At 39.5% G+C, this 26,726-nt stretch overlaps 1 protein-coding gene across 1 annotated transcript in view; it reads left to right on the plus strand.

Moving 5' to 3' along the window:
- The window catches only part of LOC135700605 (uncharacterized), a 474,339-nt gene that overhangs the window by 270,263 nt on the left and 177,350 nt on the right, over positions 1-26,726 (plus strand). The window lies entirely within an intron of this gene.

Below are 26,726 nucleotides of genomic sequence, written 5' to 3' on the forward strand. Positions count from 1 at the left end.
GGAGGCATCGACTTGTAGAAATATCCACTTATGGAGAATACGATACATGGGAAATTGAAGAGACCGCAGAACCCATCGAATAATAGAATATCGAGTTGTGGAGAGTTCACTGTATGTATAGATAAAACCATGGTATCTTTGGAAAGCGTTCCTGAAGACAGTAGCTGGAAGATCCCGAACAGTTGTAAAAGTAGATAGTTAATTCGTAAATCTTATATATTTGAGCTCAGTATGCTAAATCTGTCGCTACTGGGCCACCGAGCTCTTTACATCACACGGATGACAACGGATGACGATCGTTCAAGCTTTGTGACATGAAGCTATTCAAATGGAATTGATTTGATAAATCGTGTTGTCGTGATAATAAATAGCAGATGGAAAAAAAACACTAACAAATTGTAACATTAGGGTTCCGTAAAGCTTCCGCAGTAGAGTCTATATACGATATGAGTAGTAGCCTGATGCAAAATTTGAAATTTTCGCTCCACAGTGTTCAAATGGTTTCAAATCGGGTCCTGATTAGCCTCCAAAAGTTTAAACTCATTTGATAAGAAACTGACTTGGCACAAACCATTTGAAGTTTATATGGAAATTACTAAGGGAAAACAAAACTTTTTGTACATTGTCGTCTAGCCTTTTCACATATTGTACTGTTAACAAGTTCTATTGCTATTCTTATGGGAATTTTTATCAGCTACAACTTTTCAGAAAATCGTTTTTCAGCCAAACGTCAAATTGAATAGTTCTTAATTGTTTAAGAGATTGATAATCTTATGGCAAGATTAAGCTACTGTATTGTGGGCAACACTGTATTCTGCAGTGCGACATAGTAGCCATGATTTTTGTCCTCTATTCTACGCGCCATAAACACCAATGTTGCCTGCTGAACAGTTGATTGAGCATAATCATAAGACATCAGTGACTTAAATCATTAATAACTTGTGTTCCTTACATTTGATCGAAAACTGGTCTTGAAAGAAAGGTGGAGCGGTGAAAATTTTCAACAAGCTCAGCTATCATTTTGTGAATTGGTGAATTTTGAGATAGATATGAACAGAGATTATGGTTTCTCCATTGTAATTCCCAAATGGTTTGTGCCAAGTTAGTTTCTCATTAAATGAGTTCAAATTTTGCGAGGCTAATCAGGGCCCAATTTGGAACCGTTTGAGCACTGTGGAGCGAAAACTTCAAATTTTGCATCAGTCTAATGAGCAGTCTTTTCAGCTCTTGTTCAGCTCCATTTCAAGTCCGGTAAACACAATATTGACAGCAGTGTGCGATACTTTTTGTAACACTGACGACAATTAGCACCGTATTAAAAATATTGAAAACGCTTTTATGGTAAATGAGGCGAGAACTCACTCTGAGTGAACGCTCAGAAGTAATAAAATCACTGATTGTGAGTCTCTGAAATCAAAATTGGCGTGTTTTATGCAAAATCTTTTAATTTTGTCGAACCTCTTAACGGCATCCCTTTATGAAGAGTTTTGAGTGTGTTGATTAATGTACTTTCAACTTCTTCTTGTAGCTCACATGTACAGAATATCATTATAGCATCTAGCGAAGTAAGTGAGTGGAAGCATCTCTGGTTTAAACTAACAATTCAAGCGTAACTATTCAAATCGACGTATCTGTTTTTGTAAACAATCACTTCAATCGACAATTTTTCTTAACTGCTAACTCACCTACGCAAACAACCACCATCATCAGATAGGGGAATCTTTCCTGGAATCTAGCTGGTGTTGCTAGTTTCTATGAGTGAGCTAGCAGTTGCCACAAATCGTCGATTGAAGTGATTGTTTACAAAATCAGATACGTCGATTTGAATAGATACGCTTGAATTAGTGGAGATCTTCCAAATAAACGATCGGATAGGATGTTCAAAGCCATTGAAAAGCAAACTCCGTAGTCATTTCGATTGATTCGTGGGTCCAAAATGTATGGTTTTAATTTACTAACTACCGTTAATCGCTTTAACCCACGTCTGTACTTCCTCCAAGCCGCGGTTTTTACTTCCTCCAAGTCAAGCCGATACTGTAAAATTCCAGGCGGTGGCAACAACGACGAATAAAAGATGTTCCACCCAGTGTAACGGGCATAATAAAATCAACGATAAAGCGCTCTGTGTGTAAAACCATTTTCGGATGATGCCCGAGTAAAAATATACCTATGTGAGAAACGTCATCTATTTCCACAATTCTCGAGTATTTTTTCAAAGGAACCAAGAGTCAGATCACCCTTCCTCATTATAGCGTATTCTTTTTACGTAGGACTACGTCTGTGATTTCTTTATGGGTGTGAAAACCGAAAATGGGACATGTAACAAAATTATGTAACATTTTGAACGTTGATAACTCAGCTGTTCCTGGACCAATTTCTATAATTTTATCACCAATCGATCAGAAATATGTCTACGCATCTATTGTCATTGTTACGTTGACTTAATCATTTTTCAAAAAGGCACTACAACTGTTGCTATGATAATTAAAATTATCATCAAATTAAATAATGAGAGAGAGAAGGATTAGTATTTTCCATTTAATTCCACTACTTTATTTGCTTATCCTTGACAGATACGCGTATTTCGTCTACATTGTGCAGACTTCTTCAGTGTCTTGTACTAATACTCGATAGTCGAGTATTAGTACAAGACACTGAAGAAGTCTGCACAATGTAGACGAAATACGCGTATCTGTCAAGGATAAGCAAATAAAGTAGTGGAATTAAATGGAAAATACTAATCCTTCTCTCTCTCATTATACAGGTATTCCACTAAGACGCCCAAATTCATCAGGGATCAAATTAAAATTATATTATATATATATTTTGCCTGCGAAAAGCGAATTCCCTTACACAGATTTCAAAGTTGAATTCCATCCGGTCTCACCAAACGGTGTTTATTCAATCACCGCGTGGTGAGTGGTGGTGTTCTCCAGTATACAACGAAAGGCTCCCCGTAAGCAGCTAACTATCAAGGCTGCCCTGAACCGCTGATCGGATTCAGTTCCAATTACCTGTGTGGTGGTGTGCTTTCGGCGCGTGGCGTTGAATATTGTTCTTCAGTACACAACGAAAGGCTGCCTGCAAGCAGCAAGCTGCAGCCCACATGAGCATCCATAGAAGGTGGAAGAAGCAGCACCGGTAATGATCGGAATCAGTAGCTCTTCGTGAGTCATTTGACCTTTTCTCCACTTGATATTTTGTTCATTGGACCTTTTGTACCTTCGAGCATGATTTAAACTTGTAGAATGCTATAAAACCGCGATAAAACTTGCAATGTTGCTTGGAAACGAACTTAGTTGAATTGTGTATAAACTATTGACTTAATCTAAAAAGTGTCTTGAGAGAAAATGTTTTCATTACAATTGCCCACAATTTTTCAATTTCCAAAATGTCTCATGGCCTACTATGAATAAAATTAAAATCCTTACTTTGTCCTCTAAATCGATAGAAAAAAATATGAAACTCAACAAGCTCCACATGAGATTTTGTGGAAAACACATTTTTTTTTAGATTTAATAATTTGGGAGATATCGTCCGTTTTCTATGGTTACCCCATTAAAATTATTTTTTTTTTTCATAAGAATTTTTCAAGCAAATAATGTTCTAGCCAAACGTGAAAAAAGTAAAACTACATATTTTTAGCTGAAGACTGTATGTGGCTTTGTGCATTTCTTGCAAAGTTATAGCACTTTTTTATCTTTATTTTACTTAAAATAAAAGCAAAAAAATAATTTTAATATTACATCAAAGTGGATGCACTTCAACCGTGTCGAAAATGTGGTTTAATATTACTTGCCGAAAAGGACAAAATTATCATTAATACAGTGAATGAACTGACATTACGCTGCCTTTACTGCTTTTGTTTATTTTTGTGACCATCAAAATTACATGAGATTTTCGACATGATTGAAGTGCATTGTCTTGGATGTCATCAGTGGCGTCCCGTAACCTCACTTTTTACCTGTGCTCCATCTTTCAAAACCAGATTTAATGCCATATTCATACTCGAATCGGTTGAAAAATACACTTAATCTTCTAGTTTACTCGATATCTATCCATTGCAAGCAATATTTTGATGATTGTTTATGTTTTGAGAGTTGGTGCACAGGTAGATTGAGGTTAAGGAAACGCCACTATTAAAATTAATTTTTTGCTGTGTAGGGCAGAAAGTGGCTAACCGCGAAACCATATCAGTTTCTCTTTATAAAGCTTAGACTTTGTACTACAATGTAGTGAAGGTTTGGTTGGCGCCAATTCATAAATGAGTGAATAGGGTCACGGTGAACGTTATCGTGTTTTGTAATTTTCTACATGAAAACGAGCCAAAGTGGATTAACTTCTACTCAGTTTCACAAGCTACTTTTAAAACATTAGCAGTTTGGCTGGTTTTTTGATAGAAAATGGTAAAACATGCGAACATTCAACGTGATCCTATTCACTCGTTTATGAATTCGCGCTAACCTAACACCCAGCTATTACAATTTTAGGTGTGTTTTGGTCTTAATAGAAAATATTGAAGATGCTGGACTTTGGAAAATAATATTTGTTAAAACCAAAACTGCAACGGAATTAGGTCAGACTTTAAATGCTAATAACTTGGCCAGTAATCAATGGATTTTGATGATTTGTATGTCGATCGATTCGATAGTTTTATAAAATTTGTGTGGTATGTCACACATTATAAATGTTAAATATTTGTATAGCTAAAAATTAAGAAATATGGATACATTCAAATTTCTCATACATTTTCTTCGACCGCAAGGTGCTCACCCCTAACACAGCCATCAGAAAGTTGGTCCCTAACAACACAAGCCGAAGCCGCATAATCATTCAGCGAGCTTGTTCGCAGTAGCGTGGACATCGTAGCATTTTTTTTCTATTCATTCACCATAAAAGGAGGGGCATAGAATGATAATCCAAATGTTTTTTTTTTTCCTCTGTTCGGGACCTAACACTATTGCGACCAGTAAATTGATCTATTGTATTATATCCCGTGTCCTTAGTTTAGTGCATGTCGTATTACTCCATCACTATTGAGAAATGATGACGTATTCGATTTTTTTTACAGTTGCCACTCTTGCATTTATCGCAGGATCCGACTCTTATTAAAAGGTCCCGCTATTTATACCTTTCGGAGTGTTGAAACACCCTCCAAAGGCGCGCCCCTTTGTCAGTCAAAATTGGATTCCTTAGCAACAAAATTAAGGTATGACACCGATAATGACCATGCATCAGAACCCTAGTCTTAACCACTTCAAACTAGGGAACAACGAATAGAAGATTAGGAATCACATAGATGAAGACAACTAACTCATCTTTTTCCTTGTTTCAAGATCATCTTCGGTAGACAAAGCCGAGTCTTGTCACTATCAACAAGGCATAAAAAGTAACAAGGACTAAGATGTGTTCCTTTGATTACTGAAAAATCCTGTTCCCTAATTTGAAGTAGTCAGGACTAGGAATCGGTGGTAGATCTTACATCCCGTAACGTACCACGAAAAGGTGATCTACCCACGTTACGGGGGATCCAAATGCTTATGTAAGCGAAACGTAGAAGGTTTGATTGAAGTCATCGTTTGGCTGCCGAGTGATAAACAGGGGTGTTCATTGCATTGCACACTGAAAACGAAACTCAGAGAATGAATAACTTTTATTCAATTGTGAATCATTTTTACTCATTCGTATGGAAATTTTCCTTGAAGCGTAGGTGATTCAACGCATGAGTAACCAACAATTTAAAAAAAAAACTGCAAGGAACAGCCCTATGGAGTGGTACATAATGGCGACGTACGACTACGTGGTCTTATATTATAAATGTTATTTGTTAACTGCAGCAGAAGCTTGTGTTTTGTGCAGGAATAGACATTTGAGCGGGGCTCTCTCTGTTTATACTATTTAGTATGACTAGGTTTGCCCTGAAAAGATCCTTTTGATATGCCTTTTAGTTGGGCAGTTGGGGCATCCTTGATAGCTAGCTGCTTGACGGGGAGCCTTTCGTTGTGTACTGGAGAACACCACCACTCACCGGATGGAACCACCGGAGACCGGATGGAATACAACTTTGAAATCTGTGTTAGGGAACTCGCTTTTTCGCAATCGGTGATAATTTTAATTATCGCAGCAACAGTTGCACATTCGTGCAATTTTTCAATAGTGACATTTTGTGTGACAGTGACAGATGCGTAGAAATAATTCTGATCGATTGGTGATAAAATTATTGAAATTGGTCCAGGGGTAGCTGCGGTATTAACGTTCAAAATCTTTCATAATTTCGTTACATGTTCCATGTTTGGTTTTCACAAAGTGTACCCCCATATAGAAATCACAGACGTAGTCCTACGTCAAAAATTCGTCATGCGAATTAGTAAAAGTGACTCATTCTCTGAGTAATATTCGTTTTCAATGTATTTCAAGCTCAGTGTGTAATTTGTATCAAATTCCATGTTTTAACTTGACAGCACGGCCAGAAAGCAGGTTTCTGTATTCAGTGAAGATATTCAGATGGACAATACCTATTGCATGATTGGCCTCTATAATTCACTCATAATGCAGCGCAAGTGACATTTGATTCACGGGATTGCTTAAGCAGTCTACATTCACTGAAAACGAATCATATTCAGAGAGTGAGTCACTTATACGTAGCTTACTCATGCGCTGAAGGACCAACGATTTTAGAAATGTATCCTTACGATTGAGCAAAAGTTACTCACTCTCTGAGTAAGTTTCGTTTTCTGTGCTTCGACTAGATAGGTAATTGCTATCTCTATTAATGTTATTCAGATGGTTAATACCTATTCTAGATAGAGCTGGAATTAAGGCGAAACAGCTTTTGTAAACAATGACTTCTCTAGGATGTTTTCTAGGAATTCAAAACACGTCCACGCAAATCAACATAACCATCGGGTAGGGGAAGTCTTCGTCTATCCCATGATGATTTGATTTTCGTGGGCGAGCCTTAACTTTCTAGAAATCACCGAGAGAAGTCATTGATTACAAAAGCTGTTACGCCCTAATTCTAGCTCTATCTAGTGAACCGGGAAAAAGCCGGAAATTCTAAATTACCTGAAGAAGTCCGTGAAATTCGATGATGAACTGGGAAAAATATACTTCGTCCTCTCTTTGGAAAATAATAATCTGCTCACAATCACTTTGAAGAACTTATTCGATAATTTTGATGAAACTTCCAAAGGAATTAAGAGGAAATTTTAGAATGAATTCTAGAAATAATGAGGTATGTAAGATACACATTCCAATGGAGTTTTTGGAAGTACATCTTTATAGTGTTTTGACTACAACGCCAAGTCAATTGTTTAAGTTCAAAGTAGAATTATAAGGTGGTTCTGTGTGAAATTACATGATGATTGTGAAGTGGGTTACAGGTTAATTTCTAATGAATATTTTAAATAAATTCCGAGAAGAATGTAAAGAGAGTTCTTATGAGAACATAAAAGAAATTCCGAAAGTATTAAATTCTGAGGGAATTAGAAAAATAATTTCAAGTGAATTCTAATTAAAGTTCCAAGGGACATCCGTGGAAAGTATCTAGAGTTTCGAATTTTCAATTCAATTTCTTAACCATTTATTTTGTTTTTTATATATTATTGAATGGAACAGCAAAATAATTTCGCAGTTCTATGTCAACTTTGGACACAACCCTCAACTTTTTTTTGTTTTCAATTCGAAATCACAAAATGTTATCAACAATTCCCATGACATGAATTCCGGAAATTAAGCTGACCAGGCAACTCTCCACCCGAGTAAAGTCCAGCATCAAAATGACTGCAAATTGAAATCAAGTTTTGATATTTGATTTCAGTTTACGCAATTGACAAATTTGATACTAAATTTTGTTTAAATTTTGCTGTACATTTGCTCTTCAAAAATATGTTGTTGCGGGGTTGTTTTCATTGCCTTAGCATAACATCAAATTGAATACTTGTTTTGTTATCAACAGGAAAAATAGATATCAAATTGAGTTTTCAGTTTGCTCTCACTGATAGCAGAATTAGTTTTCAATGTGATGTCACAGGAAGATTTTTTGCTCTTAATTTTGATATTTTAACCGTTAAAACGACAAAAATGACAGCAACCTGAGTAATCATTATAAGCGAAATCACAACATCAAATTTAGATTTCAATTTGATCTCAGGCTTTTCTCGGGCAAGAAATCATTTCCCTTGATTTTTCTTTGGAATTTTCTTGATCCCCGTCGAAGATTTCGATTGAAATTTTTCTGAAAATTAGATTTCTTTGATTTTTTTCTCAAAATTTTCATTAACTCTAGTCAAAACATTCTTCAAAAACACCTTGAAGCAATTTTATCAAGTGTTTTCGATTTCACAGCCATTTTTTGGAATCAGTTTAATCTTATGAATCTTCCGCAATATTCATTTGAATTTATCCCCAAAACACTCTTAAAATTCTGTTTCCTGATGAATTGTCATCATAATTCTCTTGGAATTCTCCTGTAAATTGATCTGTCATTTTCCTCTCAATCCCCGTACAACTCTTCTCGGAATCATGCAGGATTTGGAAGGAACTTGAATTCTTCTTCACAACTCCTTTTGAAATCTTCTAAAATTTCCTGAGAATTTAATTTAGAACTTCCTTACTTCTTCACAGAAGTCCATTCAAATTCATCTAACAACTTCTTAGGACTTTATTTCAGAATAATTTTGGAATTCTGCCCTCAACTTCTCGTTCCAAAATTATGTAGGAATCCTGTTCGGTATTGTTTTGAAATCAACACTTTGATTCCTTTTAAATTTTTCTTAAAATTCCAACGTTGTCCTCAGGATTCTATGGATTGTTCTGTAATTTGTCATAACCTAACTTGCCAACAAGCTTGAGAGTAAAAAAAAATCAAGTGCCTGTTTGAGTGAAATGAAATACTAGTTTATACGCTCGGAAGTTTACATAACATGTAATATTCAAAAAATGTATTTGTGTACAGCTTTGCCTAGCAGATCATGTCAAGATGTTTCCATGCAGAGAACTTATTCTTATCACACTTTGACTGTGTTCCATATGGTGAATTTCTACTTAATTTTGACACTTAGATTTATAATGTTCGAAATTCCTTCTGCTATAGATCGGCTGATTTTTGAGAAGGTGTTCCTTAAAAATTGATTCCTTATCTGTCACAAATAGGTTCGTTTTATAAAAAAAAATCACCTGTCAAATTTAAGTGAAAATTCATAAAATGGAACACAGCCTTTTTCATTTTTTTTTTTTGTTTATTAATTTATTTGATAAGGCTCAACCGAATTAACTTTACAGAGCCGAGAATTCTTGGTCACTATACAAAACATCTTAAAAATATAGTCAAAAGGTACAACGCAATAAACACTTTATCTTCCGCTATCCAAAAAGCCTCCTCCATCAGAACTGGAGCCGCTTCCAGTAGTTTCATTGTATGGCAAATTGTTGTATGCCAACGAGGGTCAGAGCGCGTCCATTGCAGCAATGGACACAAAACGTGGTCAGCACTCACACACTCATCCCGAAACGGTTGCTTTCCAAAGTCGACGACGCATCGACCGAAAGAACTGCTGATGAAGAACAATGAGGAGGACCACACAATGGTTGCTGCCGAGAAAACAGACGATCGCGTAGCACACATCGAGAGTGGCCTGCTTTTGTTGACAGCCGAGTGAACACTGAGCCTTTTTCATTTGAAGAGCACAATTCTTGAGGTTCACTAGGTTTGTAAATTTCACACATTGCTTGTTTCTTCACAGTAAACAATCGGTCCCGCAACCGGTTCTGGTTTCAGCTAAGTACACTCACAAAAACCTTGATATTTTTACTAAAGGGCGAACACGAAATTATTGCGACACCGAAAATGTCGTGCCAATTTTCTTATAATGTTTAGAATCAAACCAAAATTTTAGGGTAGTTTTATACATATATTTACTTCAAAAATCAAAAGAAAAGTTAATCGATGGAGCCTTGAGTGTAAAATTGAACGCATTTTCGCTTGATGCCCTCCATCAAAGTCTTTACAGTGTCATCCGGTACCAGTTTCTCAGTTTTTTTTCCATTTTCTTAACATGTCCTTCTCGTCTTTGACTGTCTTCTTGCTCTTCCGAAGTTCCCGCTTCATTATTGCCCAGTACTGCTCCACCGGGCGCAGCTCCGGACAGTTTAGCGGATTCATGTCCTTTGGAACAAAATGGACAGAATTGGCCTCATACCACTCCAGGACACTTTTAGAATAGTGGCATGATGCCAAATCTGGCCAAAATAGCGGAGCTTCGTCGTGCTGCTGCAAGAACGGCAAAAGGCGCTTCTCGAGGCACTCAGATTTGTAGATCTCGCCATTTACTGTGCCCTTTGTCACGAAAGGCTCACTCCTCAGTCCGCAAGAGCAGATATGAGATATTTGGAGGCGAACTTCGACATTTTCTTCTTCTTAAATTTGTCGTCCACATCGAACTTGCTCTTGCCGGTGAAAAACTCCAACCCCGGAATTTGCTTAAAATCGGCTTTTATATACTTTTCGTCGTCCATCACACAGCAGCCATATTTTGTCAGCATCTTCTCGTAGAGCTTCCGTGCCCGAGTTTTAGCCGTCGATTGTTGCCGCTCATCGCGGTTTGGGAAGTTCTTTACCTTGTATGTATGTAGTCCAGGTCTCTTCTTTGCATTCTGGACGTAGCTCTGCGACATGCCGATCTTTTTAGCCAAATCACGGCTTGAGACGTTGGGATTTGCTTTAATCATCCGCTTCACTTTTCCCTCCGTCTTTTTGTTCTCCGGTCCCGGTTTTCTTCCAGCTCCTTTGCCGTGGTCCAACGTCAACCGCTCCTGGAACCGCTTCAACACTCTGGAGACGGTTGAATGGTGAATGTTCACCATTTTTCCCAACTGCCGATGCGACAGGTCAGGAAATTCCAGATGTTTGGAAAGAATTTGTTCTCTCAACTCGCGTTGGTTCACCTCCATTTTCGTTGAATCGAAAAATACGACTTCGAGTTTGACAGCATGTACACAATACACATCAATGAGAAAGTGTGCAAAATTTGGTTGATTTTTACCCAATGGTAAAAAAGTTATGCCCTGTTGAATGTGTCGCAATAATTTCGTGTTCGCCCTTTAGTTAAATTGCAAAGTGTAATGGTAATAAAGACTCTACAATAATTCACCTTCAGAAGTGCTTCGAAATATTTTAAATATTGCATCAAATCGCCAACCTTGCTTACAGCACGTATGCAATCTTCTGAACGAAAGATTTAGTTTATCTGACGACTGTGACCGATCGTGCAATTTTGAACGGGTACCTCTCCAAACATCGTCACGCACAAATTTCACGGTAAAGCATCATTCGCTGGAAGAGTAAATTGGCCGAAATCAGCGATAGCAGCCCTTCCGCCAAATTTCGCCTCCGTCTGTGTCTGTTCCGAACATGCATGCGCTTCCAACAACTGATGATGGTCGTGTAATTTAATCGTTTCACCATGACGGAGTTGAAGTGGGTGCTGCGACGATAACGATTCGCATTAAAGAACATAAACGATACGGAGAATCGACAGCATGTATGTATGTAATCAAAACATCCGTTTTCTGCCTTCCAGGAGGATGTAAATGTGTGTGCGATTATCTATGGAATGACAAACAATAATATTTACTTTGGATCGGCGTAATCGCAGCTGAGGAGATGCATTCCTCCGTCTGCAAATTGGAGCTTCCAATCTCCAATTAAATCCGTTCCGTTGTGTCATTGCCAGAGGAAAAGGGTCCTGATTTGGGTTCAGTACGGGGGAGAAAAGATCGATGGGATTATTTATAGCTAGCCGTTTGTTCCTGTACCGGGCAATCACGTAGGTGTTGCCCTATTTTAGATCCTGGTATGGTTCGGGATGAAAATAGATCCAAGCGTCATGATACCGATGGATGGCGGTTGTTGTTGGGAGAATGATGCAATGCCCTATATTTCTTCGCTCAGGACAGACCCGTAATCAGAACGGTGAAGTATTTCAAATGTTGTATGAAAAAGCATCATTGCATAAGATTTGTAAGCCAGCTTCTTCACAAGTAAGACACATTTTCAAAACTATTGTCCATACACGCATTATTCTGGAAAAACCCTTCCGAAATTCAAATCCAAGTTCACATCCATGCCACGGCCACCGATTTAATTAGTTAAAGCGCAGACAAACGGGCGTAACTCTTTAAACAAATTTCCCTTGAAAATATCGTCACGAAACTCACTAGCGACATCTTGCGAGCTATTCGCAGAATAAAGTCTCAAACTATGTAGCATACAAGTTCAATAGAATTTATAGAAACGTGGATTTGGAATGTCACGCCGCACTGCTGAATTGCAAAGCGCAAATTTACCATTGAATTGATTTACGAGCCTACCAGCCAGCTTCAATAGTGGCTGACAGCTACGGCCAACCTTGACACAAACACTCTCTGGCTGTCTGTTTGCTGTGCACAAGTACACAGAGGAGAGGAGGGCCATAGAATGGAATGATAAGAGCAGCATGGCAGAAAAAAAAATGTGCCAACTAGCAGCAGCGATAAAATAAACCAGTTCCAGTAGAACTTGACAATACTGTTTGTTTTCGAACGGCCCTGAACGACCTGAACGAACCGACTGGGGGCAGCCACCGGGGCATCGAGAAGATAATATGAATATCAAAAGCAGCGAACTTGAAATGCAAAACAGAGTGTCCGATCGCCTTCACATCATGGTGGGGGCAGAGGTTGGGCAGAAGATAATCATGCTGCGCACGCGTAGATCGTGTTTGGGGATTCTCGCGACGACGACGACGACTCTGAAAAGGGGATGAGTAACACTCTTAGGATTGCGTCGTATTTTTCGTTGTTGAAGTCATTGAAGAAGCGATAGTCCAGCTGGTTCGGATGATGTCACTGATCGTGGCTTAATCGCTGTGTTGCGATAGGTAAAGCACATGATCATCGGCATTAAAATAGCATTGAATAATTTTCCAACTGCGGTGCGCAGTTTCGGCATCATTATTTGATGAAATTAATTTCCTTATTTCGAGCAACTCGTGCCAAATTTGGAATCGAATGGACCACACCCGGCAAACCATGATGCGCGTTGGCGTGCGGTCTGAACTTGAACGCAAATCTATCTACATAATACGAAACCACACAAATCGCTGAACGTTCTCTTTTGTAAAATTCGTAAACGGTTCGACAATGGAACTCTCCGGATCACGAAACGGATAAAAAAAAAGGCATTACCTTGAAAGATTCAAAGCTGGTTTTTTTGGACATGCAGCGTGAAGTGGATCAAATGTCAAACGGATTGTGCCAAAATTTGCTCTCCACAAACAATCAAACTTTTGTTGTGCATAAAGTGTGCAGCATATGTGGACAGTTTAAGAGGGAGGCGATGGCGAGTTTGTATGGTCCATACTTTTTTTTTAATTTAAATGATTTTTCACTTATCAGTTCAGTTATGTTCACACAGAATCTTGCATACAACAACAATTTTCGTATCTAGGTAGTGACATTCGATTGAACAAGATAAAATTATTGAAAACAAGTGCACATTCCTCTCGCATTCACATCGCCTACAACTGACTGGAGCAAATCCACGATAAATAGCGGAAAAATAAAATAATTTAACGATTTCTTCAGAATTTTGTGAAGAATTTCCTCAGAATCATCCCAGAATACCATCGTCCATCAGAGTTCGTTTTAGACCTCTTTTTGGTATTCCCTAATGTCGTGATTTTCAGCGCTCCTGTCGGGTGCCTTCACAAAATGGTGTTGCTCCATGGTGCCAGGTGTGGGATGTATCAAGTCCGAGGGAGCCTTACTGGGTGTCCTGCTGTCCAGTACTGTCCGGATGACCACTGGGTTGTGATTCCAGATCGCTTTGGGGCCGTGAGGTAAACTCAAGGAAACCCTCAGCTGGCCGAAGCGTATCTCTCACTGTTCGTCGGCCACGGAATATGGACACGGCTGCTCACCGTCCGTCGAGCAGATCCGCCGCGGATGTGGCACCGTCTGGGTATACTGGGGGTTCGTCGAATGGGGATTGCAGATCGCTTAAAGCCGTTGTGAGGTAAACTCAGAAAAACCCTCAGCTGGCCAAAGCGGTTGCTGCCTACCGATTGAATGAACCAGTGTGGGCACTGCTGCTGGTTTTATGGAGATGTGCTCTCCTCCGTCAAAAATCCGTCAATCGAATGAACCCGTGTGGGCACTGCTGCTGGATTTTATTGAGATGTGCTCTCCTCGCCGTCCGTCAATCGAATGAGCCCGTGTGGGCACTGCTGCTGGATTTTATTGAGATGTGCTCTCCTCGCCGTCCGTCAATCGAATGAGCCCGTGTGGGCACTGCTGCTGGATTTTATTGAGATGTGCTCTCCTCGCCGTCCGTCAATCGAATGAGCCCGTGTGGGCACTGCTGCTGGATTTTATTGAGATGTGCTCTCCTCGCCGTCCGTCAATCGAATGAGCCCGTGTGGGCACTGCTGCTGGATTTTATTGAGATGTGCTCTCCTCGCCGTCCGTCAATCGAATGAACCCGTGTGGGCACTGCTGCTGGATTTTATTGAGATGTGCTCTCCTCGCCGTCCGTCAATCGAATGAGCCCGTGTGGGCACTGCTGCTGGATTTTATTGAGATGTGCTCTCCTCGCCGTCCGTCAATCGAATGAGCCCGTGTGGGCACTGCTGCTGGTTTTTATGGAGATGTGCGCTCCTCGCCGTCCGCCAATTGAATGCCGGGAAAAATGATAATGCTTGATCTTATAGTCAACCAATCGTAATCATCCAGTTTTCGGAGGACACAAACAGATGTGATTAAACAGTAAGTTTACTTTTAGTTGTTATTTTATATTTTATTATTATTTATATTATTATGATAACACAGCATCACTTTCCTACATTACCCCTTTCCCCTACTCTTCACTCGAAAATTGAGTACAATACCATGTCCTTAAATCTTAGGTTTCTTAATGTTTCGCTGAGGTCGCACCAGCATATTATTTTGGTTATTATTTACATCTTCATCCTGTAACTCGGGACCAATTACATCTCCTTCAATCTGGTCATCTGCCGGGTTAATCGCTTCCGCTTCTTGTTCTTCAGGTAATCTTTTTACATCCTGGACATTCCGAGAGTACTGGACACCTCGATCACTTTGGATGACCACCTTGGCACCATCTCTGGCAACAACAGTAAACCTGTAATTATTATTATTTTTTTTTTAAACAGAAATTAATTTCACTTCAATTAGTTTTACAATATACCTTTCTTCTGAGAAAGTTGGGTCTGATTTTCGCCTTTTTTGCTGCGCAATAAGCACTCTATCGCCGACAACGATGTCCGAACATTTCGCTCCTCTTCGCGTGTCTGCATATTTCTTGCTGTCCAGCTTTGATGCCGCATCTTTCTCCCTTATATCCGTTCGATCTAATTGTTCCGTTGGATTTGTACTCCAGAGGCTCGGAAATGTACCTCTAAATTTCCATCCTACTAGCATCTCAAATGGTGTCACACCTAGCCGTGAAAGTGGTCTCACTTTATTATGCATATGAATGTATTTTTCAAGTGCCATTCTCCAATTGCTTTTATCCAGTCTTGCTGCTGCCAGAGCATCTTTTATTCCCTTGTTCTGTCTTTCAACCGCTCCGTTTGATTGAGCACTCAAGGGAATAGATTTGTAAATTCTGACTCCTCTTTCTTCCCATGTCTTCACGAATTTGTCGCTTTGGAATGGTGGGCCGTTATCACTTTGAATGGCCAATGGATAGCCCCAAACTTCGAAGATTCGCATAAGAGCTTGGTTAGTAGCATCAGCATCCATACTTCTCATCTCGATAACATGTAGATAACGGGAGTATGTATCGACGACCACAAGAAACTCTCCATAGCCGAAATCTTGGTCAGTAAAAAAATCGATTTGAAGTATTTCCCACGGTCCTTCTGGGAGTTCTCTACTCGTCAAAGGCAATGGGGCATTTTTTCGAGATAGTCTTAAACATGTTTCGCAGCGTTTAACGTGGTTGTCTGCATCTTTGCTCAGCCCAGGCCACCAAAAATAATTCCTCAGAATCCTTTTCATAGCAGCAGCTCCCATATGGCCTTGGTGAGCTATCTTGAGAGCTTTTTCTCGAAGTATGTTTGGTAAAACTATACGATCCACCTTAAAAATCAGTGCTCCTAAGGTTTGAAGAAGCTTTGTTTGAGACTCGTAACAACGATGCTGTCTTTTCCAGTGACCTGTTTTGAGGGATTCTCTGACTTCTTGTTGTTCCTCGTCGTCCTCGGCATGTATTTCGATTTCATGCCATGAGAAATCCATTGTTCCTGCATCCAACAAGTACAGAAGGTGGCGATCTGCTGTATCATCGAACGATTCTGTTGGTTGTGGCTCCTGGACTAATCTGGATAGTGCGTCTGCTAAATTTTCATTTCCGGGTATTCGCTCCACTTTGAAGTTGTACGGTTGCAATCTGAGCGCCCACGCCTCTGCACGTGATACTGCCCTTTTACCAATACGGTGCATGCCGCCGAATATAAACTCGTTCGATTCTGCGTCAGATCTTATTGTGAAATTGATACTCATGAGATAAGTAGAAAATTTTTCCACCCCCCACACCATCGCCAGAGCCTCTTTTTGTGTCTGTGGGTATTTCATCTCGGTAGCTGAGAGTGCTTTAGAAGCGCAGGCTATCACTCTAGGTTTCAAGTTTTGATCAAACTGTACAAGTACTGCTCCTAGTCCATATGGTGAAGCGTCCACAAAAAGCTCCGTAACGTCCTCTCGATTATAGTAACCCAATGTTTGAATCATTTTCCAGGCGTTGTGTGTGAGATATTCAAACTCTTTATCTTCATCGTGTGACCAATAGTAGTTGTCCGCTTTTGCAAGCTCCCTGAGATATCGTGTTTTATCTGCACGTTGTGGTATGAACTTCTCTATAAAATTTATTAAGCCCAAAAAACTCTTTACTTCGGCTTGAGTTTCTGGTCTCCGGAATTGCTTTATTGCTTGGATTTTGTCATCTTCAATACTCCAACCCTTTTCGGACAACCTGAAACCCAGGAACGTTACCGCTTGCTGATTTAGTGCACATTTATTCAGGTTGATATTCACGTTATGATTTTTTAATCGTGCCATAACTTCCTTCAGGTTGTCATCGTGCTCTTCTTTTGTTTTTCCAACAACAAGAACGTCGTCTAGATAATTGACTACACCTTTACATCCCGAAAGAATAGTCGATTGCATGATCTCCTGAAAAATATCAGGGGCATTGCAGAGCCCAAATGGTAATCGACAGCATCTATATATGGACTCGCCGGAGAAAAAGTTGGTAAGGTGACGACAGCTCTCGTCAAGAACGACGTGGAAGAAAGCGCTTTTGAGATCAATGGTTGAAAACCATTTGGCTCCATGAAGATCCATCAATATCTCCTCAAATGTCGGCATACTGAACGGTGTCCGATGGATGCATTTGTTAGGGCCTCTTAGGTCGATAACAAGTCGTATATCGTCACGACCTTTTGGCACAACCAAAAGTGACGAACAGAATGAACGATCCATGTCCTCAGTTACAACCTCTATTATGCTAGAAGCTAGCAATTCGTCTAGTTTACGCTTTGTCAGTTCTTTGTATACGGCCGGGATGTGGGTGAACACATTTCTGGATGGAGGCATATTTTTGTCGTAGTACAGAACAACTGGTGGGACATTAAACTTGGGGAACTCTTCTCCGGGTGACTTAGATACTGTATTTACTGATGCTAGTTCACATGACCAATTGCTGTATTCATGAAAATTACCGACTGGGATTTTCAAGCCCACCGCAAGAACGCTGTATCTTGTTGCAGTGTCGAACCCTAATAGAGATCTTTTCTCATCTACAACGTAGAATTTCTCGATACAGACAGGCCGATCTTTGGATATGAACAGTTTAGCCAAAAACGTGGCTATTATCTTGATATCGGAGTTTGCAGCATAGGCTCTAAGTGATTTATCTGGTGTGTAGCTCAAGTCAATCAACTTATTTCGTGTTGACTCTTTTTCAAGGATCTTGTAAAAGGTTGACTTTGTTACTGTGTTAACTTGCGCTCCAGAGTCTATGAAGAATATGACACGCGTTCCGGCTACACGTGCTATTACAAAGGCATCCTCCTCATCTTGATAATTTTGTATTGTTGAGGCAACTTTATCAATTTATACGGAGTAACTCGGCGGTGTAATCTGTACCTGAAAGATTGTTTTTGTTTTGACGGTTAAAACTTGATTTTATTTTCGGTCAACCATGAGTCGATATCAACGGGAAATTCGAAGCGAAAGAACAGTGATTTGAAAATTAGGTCCTGTCACCAATTTTCTCGCGAGCAGCGTCGCAAGTTTTTTTGATTTAGAGATTTCTTTTTTTTTTTTTAAGGAAATTAACGCTTACTGATGAAAGTCTGATATCGAAGCATGGGAGTGAGTGTACTATTTTTAATATGTAATGAACCAACAAATTTATCGATAACAAGTTTTATTTAATCATTTTCTCAGAATTCAGCAAATCCGTTTTCGTAGATAACATGTCAAATAAAAAAATAAAGATCACGCTTGAGATTATTCAATTTCACTTACATCAACTGTTGCTGCATCATTTTCTTCTTCGTTCTTGATAGCCGCAATTTTACGAGGAGGGGCTTCATCGTCTGAGTCGACTTGGCGTTGCGTTGACGGATTGGCTCGATTCCGTTGTAGGCAGCATCGAGAGAGGTGTCCACGCCTGTTGCAGTTGTGGCAAACTTTGTCGATGCATGGGCATTGCGCAGGACCATGGTAAATGCTTGCACAACGCGAACAAGCTTTTCTCGGCAGTTCTCGCTTGCGGATTGCTCCACGGTGAAATGTTCCCCTACCGCGATTTCCGTGGTTGATTCTGCTCATAGCATTTCGATAGAACTGTCCGCGTCCATCTGTATTACCAGTGATTGCTGCGACAGTAGCGGTTCCTTGTGGCTTGCGTAATTTCTGGAACTCTTCTTCATTGGACAATTCGGTTTCATGATCTCGTACAAGGTCTATTAGGTCATTTAATGAACCTTGCTTGACCCAATTACGGTGCGCTAACGTGCGCACACGCTTGTCGGTTGAGCTTTTGATTATTGTGCGTGCAACTGCTTCCATTTCATCGTCATCTTTGTCGTAACCGCAAAGTTTTGCGGATGCAGCCACACGTCGGACAAACTGGATATTTGTTTCTCCAGGACGCTGCATCGTGTTCAGAAGTTTGCTTCGTTGTGAAAGCATGTAAGCTCTCGACCCAAAATAGCAATCCAACCGAGACAGCGCGTTTGCAAAAGGGTGAGTGTTTTCGTCAGGCATATCCGCCGAGGAGTTGGTTCCTTGCAACAACTCCAAGAGTTTAGGTCCCGCCTTAATTCTGAATACGTCAATTTTGGTCTTCTCATCGCTCGCTTGAATAAGGTTCAACGAAGCGACAAGAATATTCTTCCAATATTCGTAGCCTTTTTTATCTATGTCAACTTCCCCGTCGGATGGCTTACACTCTGGGATGCTCATTGTGCTTAGCGACATGTTGTTCACGCTTGCAAGAAGTGTTTCATTTACGTCGTTAGCGGAATCCTCACGTACAGTGCTTGCTTGTTCAAACTCGTTGGACACATTTGAACTCGATACGGTGAGGAGTAAAGCCTCCCTTTCGTTCCGCATTTTAGTTAACTCCGCTTTGACGGATGATAACTCCTCCATGAGCATCTTTTTTGTAATTCCTTTCTTGCGCTTCCTGTGGAATAAACCATACAACATCGTTACTGATCGCAATATCGTCGCTAGTGTATTAAGGTTTTAACTAGATCGTAATATTGGTTTTCTGTCTTCACATCAGAAACCGATTTTGATCAACCTCTGCCTTCTCATCAGAGGTTGCTTAATTTTTTTTAATTCAATTTAATTTTTATCTCCGCCTACTCATCGGAGAAAGATTTAATCATAACTTTTTATAGCTCTCCGTCTTCCCACCGGAGGCCTCAACAGAATTAGCACCTGAAAAAAAAGAAAAAAATTTACCTTTTTGATTCGTCGTTCGTCGTACCAGCTGCGCCATTGTCGTGATTTTCAGCGCTCCTGTCGGGTGCCTTCACAAAATGGTGTTGCTCCATGGTGCCAGGTGTGGGATGTATCAAGTCCGAGGGAGCCTTACTGGGTGTCCTGCTGTCCAGTACTGTCCGGATGACCACTGGGTTGTGATTCCAGATCGCTTTGGGGCCGTGAGGTAAACTCAAGGAAACCCTCAGCTGGCCGAAGCGTATCTCTCACTGTTCGTCGGCCACGGAATATGGACACGGCTGCTCACCGTCCGTCGAGCAGATCCGCCGCGGATGTGGCACCGTCTGGGTATACTGGGGGTTCGTCGAATGGGGATTGCAGATCGCTTAAAGCCGTTGTGAGGTAAACTCAGAAAAACCCTCAGCTGGCCAAAGCGGTTGCTGCCTACCGATTGAATGAACCAGTGTGGGCACTGCTGCTGGTTTTATGGAGATGTGCTCTCCTCCGTCAAAAATCCGTCAATCGAATGAACCCGTGTGGGCACTGCTGCTGGATTTTATTGAGATGTGCTCTCCTCGCCGTCCGTCAATCGAATGAGCCCGTGTGGGCACTGCTGCTGGATTTTATTGAGATGTGCTCTCCTCGCCGTCCGTCAATCGAATGAGCCCGTGTGGGCACTGCTGCTGGATTTTATTGAGATGTGCTCTCCTCGCCGTCCGTCAATCGAATGAGCCCGTGTGGGCACTGCTGCTGGATTTTATTGAGATGTGCTCTCCTCGCCGTCCGTCAATCGAATGAGCCCGTGTGGGCACTGCTGCTGGATTTTATTGAGATGTGCTCTCCTCGCCGTCCGTCAATCGAATGAGCCCGTGTGGGCACTGCTGCTGGATTTTATTGAGATGTGCTCTCCTCGCCGTCCGTCAATCGAATGAGCCCGTGTGGGCACTGCTGCTGGTTTTTATGGAGATGTGCGCTCCTCGCCGTCCGCCAATTGAATGCCGGGAAAAATGATAATGCTTGATCTTATAGTCAACCAATCGTAATCATCCAGTTTTCGGAGGACACAAACAGATGTGATTAAACAGTAAGTTTACTTTTAGTTGTTATTTTATATTTTATTATTATTTATATTATTATGATAACACAGCATCACTTTCCTACACCTAATAACTTGTTTCATAATATTCACTCTTGGAATTCACTCTTCAATGCTCTTCAAATTGTTAATAATTAATGCAGTATTATTACCTAAGAATTGCTTGGAGATTTCTCAGGAAAATTCATTTAAAGTTCTCCTCAGCATTCCCTTTGCATTCTCCAGAAATTCGTATGATATTTTTGTAGGAATTCAGTTTTAGTTTTGCTCAGGACTCCCATAAATGCTTTGAAATGCTTCTCAGATTTCACAGAAGAGGATACTCTCCTTTGAATGCTCTAAAAATTATCACCGAAATTTGTTTGCAATTACCTAAAAATTTCGTGTGAATCATCCTCCCGTGGAATTTTCTATGAGTTACCCCGAAATGCTCATCAGTAAGAATTCCATTGGAATTATTCTCCGAATTTTCATTGAATTCTTTTCAGAATGCAATTTAAATTTTATTCCTTCCCTTGGAATTCTACTCACTTTGAAAGTTTCCTAAGAATTCGCTTGCGGTGAAATTACAAATTCCCTAGATTTCTCAATAAAAATTTGTTGGGATTAATGTCAGAACTCTATTGGAATTATATTCCGTGTTGCTTTGAAGTTTTCCTGGATTCATCTTCCTGAAATTATCATCAGAATTCCATTGGAATTCTTCTTAGAATTACCTTGGAATCCTCTTCAGAATTTCTTAGGAATTAACTTCAGAAATTGCTATGCATTTTCATTAAAATTTCCTTCGAATCCTATTCAGGGCTTACTAGGAATTCAATCTTAGAATCTGGAGTGGCTTGGGACTAACATGAAAGCACTTGATGGTTTTCACGCGTCTATTGCTACAATGGAAGCGCTCTGCCCCCCGTTGGCGATACTGCCATATAACGAAACCACTGGAAGCGACTCCCGTTATGATGGAGGAGGTTTATTGGATAGCGGAAGATAAAGTATTTATTGTGTTTTCCCTTTTGACTATAGTTTTGTATTGTGAACTAGAATCCTCTGTTGTTGTTGTTGTTATTTATTTACAACACTTTACATCCGAAAGATGCATTCGTGTCACCATCAGTGTTACAAATGTATTTTGTGTGATGTTTGTGTAAGTGTGGTAAATTTTCACTTAGCTTTTGTCTCCTTGCTCTCTGCTGCTCTTCGTCAGAAATCGCCATTTCGTTCTTCATTGTAATTCTGCTGCATTTTGTTCATCTTTCTGCTTCTAGTCTTGTACACTAGACTGATGCAAAATTTTGGAATTTTCGCTCCACAGTGCTCAAACGGTTTCAAAATTTAAACTCATTTGGTAAGAAACTGAATTGGCACAAACTATTCGAAGTTTATATGGAAATTACTATGGAAAAACCAAACTTTTTGTTCATTGTCTTCTACCCATTTTTCATATTGGTTTTTCGAAAATTTTCTATTGCATACTATTCCTACGGGAAATTTTCTAAGCTACAACTTTGTGGAATATTGTTTTTCAGCCAAATGTCTAATTAAATGGTTATTAATTGTTTAAGAGATTGATAATATTATGGAATGATCTCAAGCAACTGTTCTGTAGGCAACACTGTATTCTGCAGTGTGAAATAGTAGCCATGATATTTGTGCTCTATTCTTGGCATCAGATACACCAATGTTGCCTGCTGAACAGTTGAATGAGCATAATCATAAGACATCAGTGACTTGAATCATTATTAACCTTTGTTCCTTACATTTGATTGAAAAGTGGTTTTCAACAAAGTTGTTGCTGAGATAAATTGCTACAATCTCTGCTATCATTATTAAAAGCATAGTGATGTGGTGAATTGTTAGATAGATATGAACAAAAACATAAGTTTTCCCATAGTAATTCTCATATAAACTTGAAATGGTTTGGGCCAAGTCAGTTTCTTACTAAAGTAGCTCAAATTTTGGGAGGCTAAGCAGGACCCAATTTGGAACCGTTTGAGCACTGTGGAGCGAAAATTTCAAGTTTTGCATCAGTCTATTGTACACTTTTGGTAATTTTGCCGCCCTGTCTTCACTCATTTTCTTTTCCGTATATCTTCAATTTTTTTTCATCTTCGGTTTTTCTGTTCCTCGTCCATCATCTTCTCGTTTTCTGCTTCTTGTACATCCATTCTGCGTCTTCTGCTCATACCAGCATTTATGTTTCTCTTGATCTTTTGCTTCATCCGGCTCTGTGATTTTGTTGCCAAAATCTAACGGGTACTGTACCTAAAGGAATTATGTGAAGTGTTTTAAGAAAATTCTTAGGATAATTTTAATTTTAAAGAGAACCTCAAATAATTTTTCAGAAGAAGGAAGAGGAAAACTCCAAGATAATTGTTAGCAAATCTGAAGTGAATGGCACGGGAATTTTAAGGAGTATTCAAGTGAATTAAAAAAAAATAAGGATGCTTCCATGAATTTATTAGAAAGGATTAAAACTAGAATTTTCTTAAGTTTCTGGAGTATTCTGCAGATAATTTCTGGATTGTTAATAAATACATTTTCAAGGACCGCTTAGAGATAATCTCAGATTTATTTTAGAACAAAATTCTGAAAAGAACTTTGTAAAGCGGTATTATTTTAAAGGAGATGCTTGAGAATAATTAAGTAACAGGATGTGGCCACTGAACCTGGAAAACGAGAGATCCACAAATCGAAATCAACCGGAAAAAACCGGGAATTATGTTACATTCATTTTTTATAATATAAATATTCAAAGTCCGATGTCTCGAATTTTCTCTTTGAAATTTGAATCCAGTCCCACAATCTTGAACAGTTTTTTGAGACCTGATTTGTTCTCAACTGAAGTCTCGTAATCTTTTTGGATCTTAAATTTCTCTGTATGGAATTAAAAACTTGACTAAATTATTTCTTTGAATCTTATTTCATGATATGTAGCACATTTCTGAAGGATTTCCTTAGGATCATTTCAGAATGTTTTCAAAACTACTTTTACTATCAGGATTCTCTTTAATAATATTACGGTTTGTTCGGTAATCTCTTGAAGTATTCTATATGAATGTTGGAATTTTGTGCTGATCACTTTAGGAAATCCCCCCAGAAAACTCATGAAATTATTTTTGTTTTCCTAAAAATTCTTGCGAGAAATTGCTTTAAAATCTCTCCATAATTTTATTTAAAATTCGCTTGTAATATTCCTGAAAATCTCGTGCTAGGGTAAACGTCTCTAATGTCGGCCTAAGTGTCCCTAATATTGGGCCCATACTTACATTTAGAAGGATAGCATTTTTTGTATTTTTTTTTTCTAGCATCCAAAAATATTCATTTGTATAGTCCACTAGTTGAGTGTGCCCGGGCCTTGCTCGCGATTCAATATTAGCTTGAGTTTATGCGTCGATTAAAAAAAACATACTTAATTGTACGTAGTCACGCCTCTTATCTAAGGGGCTACCCCCTATTTCTATCTCCTTATACCTCCGCATGCCAAATTTGGTTCCCTTTGCTTGATTAGTTTTCGAGTTATGCAGAAATTTCTGTTTCATTTGTATGGTAGCCCCCCCCCCCCTTACAGAAAGGAGAGGGGTCTCAAACCATCATAAGAACCTTTTCCGACCCCAAAGACAGACAGACAGACAGACAGACAGAACAGACAGAACAGACATAACAGACAGAACAGACTGAACTGACTGAACTGACTGAACTGACTGAACTGACTGAACTGACAGAACAGACAGAACAGACAGAACAGACAGAACAGACAGAACGGACAGAACAGACAGAACAGACAGAACAGACAGAACAGACAGAACAGACAGAACAGACAGAACAGACAGAACAAACAGAACGGACAGAACAGACAGAACAGACAGAACAGACAGAACAGACAGAACAGACAGAACAGACAGAACAGACAGAACAGACAGAACATACAGAACAGACAGAACAGACAGAACAGACAGAACAGACAACAGACAGAACAGACAGAACAGACAGAACAGACAGAACAGACAGAACAGACAGAACAGACAGAACAGACAGAACAGACAGAACAGACAGAACAGACAGAACAGACAGAACAGACAGAACAGACAGAACAGACAGACAGAAATTCATTTATATAGGGGAAATGGATGTAATGTCGGCTTAAATGCCCCTAATTTGGGCCCATACATAAATTCAGCAATCGACTAAATTTTCGATAGCGACCAAAAGTATCCATTAGTACCGTCCCAATGACGCGTTCATCTAGATAAAATTGATAAATAGCAGATTTTTAGCGATGGGCCCAATCGTAGATCCATAGGTCAACATTAGAGCCATTTTTCCTATATAGATATGGCACATTATTCCAAGAAATATTGAAGAACAGGCGTTTTTTTTCGATGGGCCCATTCTTTAGATCCATCGGCTTTAAAAAAGGGTCATCGCAAAATATTCTTGGTCTTCACTTCAGAGTTCTGCAGAAATTTTCGTCAGAATTTCCTTGAAATGCTTCTCATAATGCTCTGGAGAAGGATCTCTTGGAATTCTCTTGAAACTCTCCTCAATTTTCTTCAGATACTCCTGGAGCACTGCTCAGAGTTTCTTTGGAAACAGCTCAAAATTTCAAGCCAAGTCCTCTCAAACTTTTGGATATTTCTTCAAAATTTTCCCAAATTTATTTTGGGAATTTTCTTGAAACCGTTTGAAGATAGCTTAAGCTTCTGCAAAGATTTTGTTTAGTTATATTAAGAAATATTATGCATACACACTTTGAAAAAATCATGTAAATTTAGGTGCTCTGAGACTGACATATACGGACGTCAATTTTGACATAAAATTGAGTCATAATAGACGCAAAATTCAGCTCAATCAAATATACTTTTCGTCGAGTGACGATCTTTTCAGTCTCGTAGCACTCAATTTTACATGATATGTTTGTTTACGTCTCATCCTTTATGTCAAAGATGGATTCCGTCACGTGTAAAATTAGGTATTTCTAAGGGTGTATTATTTTTTTTTGGGCCTCCCTTAGCTCAGTCGGTAAAGGCGCAGCCATGCTGGAGGTGGCTGGGTTCAATTCCCGGTCCGGTCTAGTAATTTTTCGGGTTGGAAAATTTCTCGACTTCCCTGGGCATAGAAGTATGATTGGACTTGCCCCACAATTATACCAATGCAAAAATGGTACAGGCATCGAAAGCTCTCAATTAATAACTGTGGAAGTGCATCTAGAACACTAAGTTGAGAGCACGCAATAAGCTAATATGCGATATGCAATAAGCTTGAAATGCGAAGAAGAAGAAAGAAGAAGGGTGTATTTAGCTGAACCTCTCCTCAGAATTTCTCTTTGATTAAACGATCGATCAACATTTAAGAGATTTTCAGGCGTGGGTGATCGTTAGGTGCAGTTTCAAGATTGTAGTCCTATCATCATTAAATTTGTCTCTTGATTCCCTTTGAATCGCTTCGAAATGCTCCTTGAAATTCCTTCCGATTTGTTACTCATAATCTCTCCATAATAGTCTCTTCAGATCTACCTTAGAAATCACCTGTAATTCAACTTACAATTTTCTTGAAATAGTTCTCAAAATTACCCGAAATTTCTATTCCAATTCTATTGAAAGTCTCTATAGAG

Source organism: Ochlerotatus camptorhynchus, unplaced genomic scaffold (assembly GCF_037179485.1).
Source record: "Ochlerotatus camptorhynchus isolate MF236.1 unplaced genomic scaffold, CSIRO-AGI_Acam_v1.1 ptg000012l, whole genome shotgun sequence".
Lineage (NCBI taxonomy): Eukaryota > Metazoa > Arthropoda > Insecta > Diptera > Culicidae > Ochlerotatus > Ochlerotatus camptorhynchus.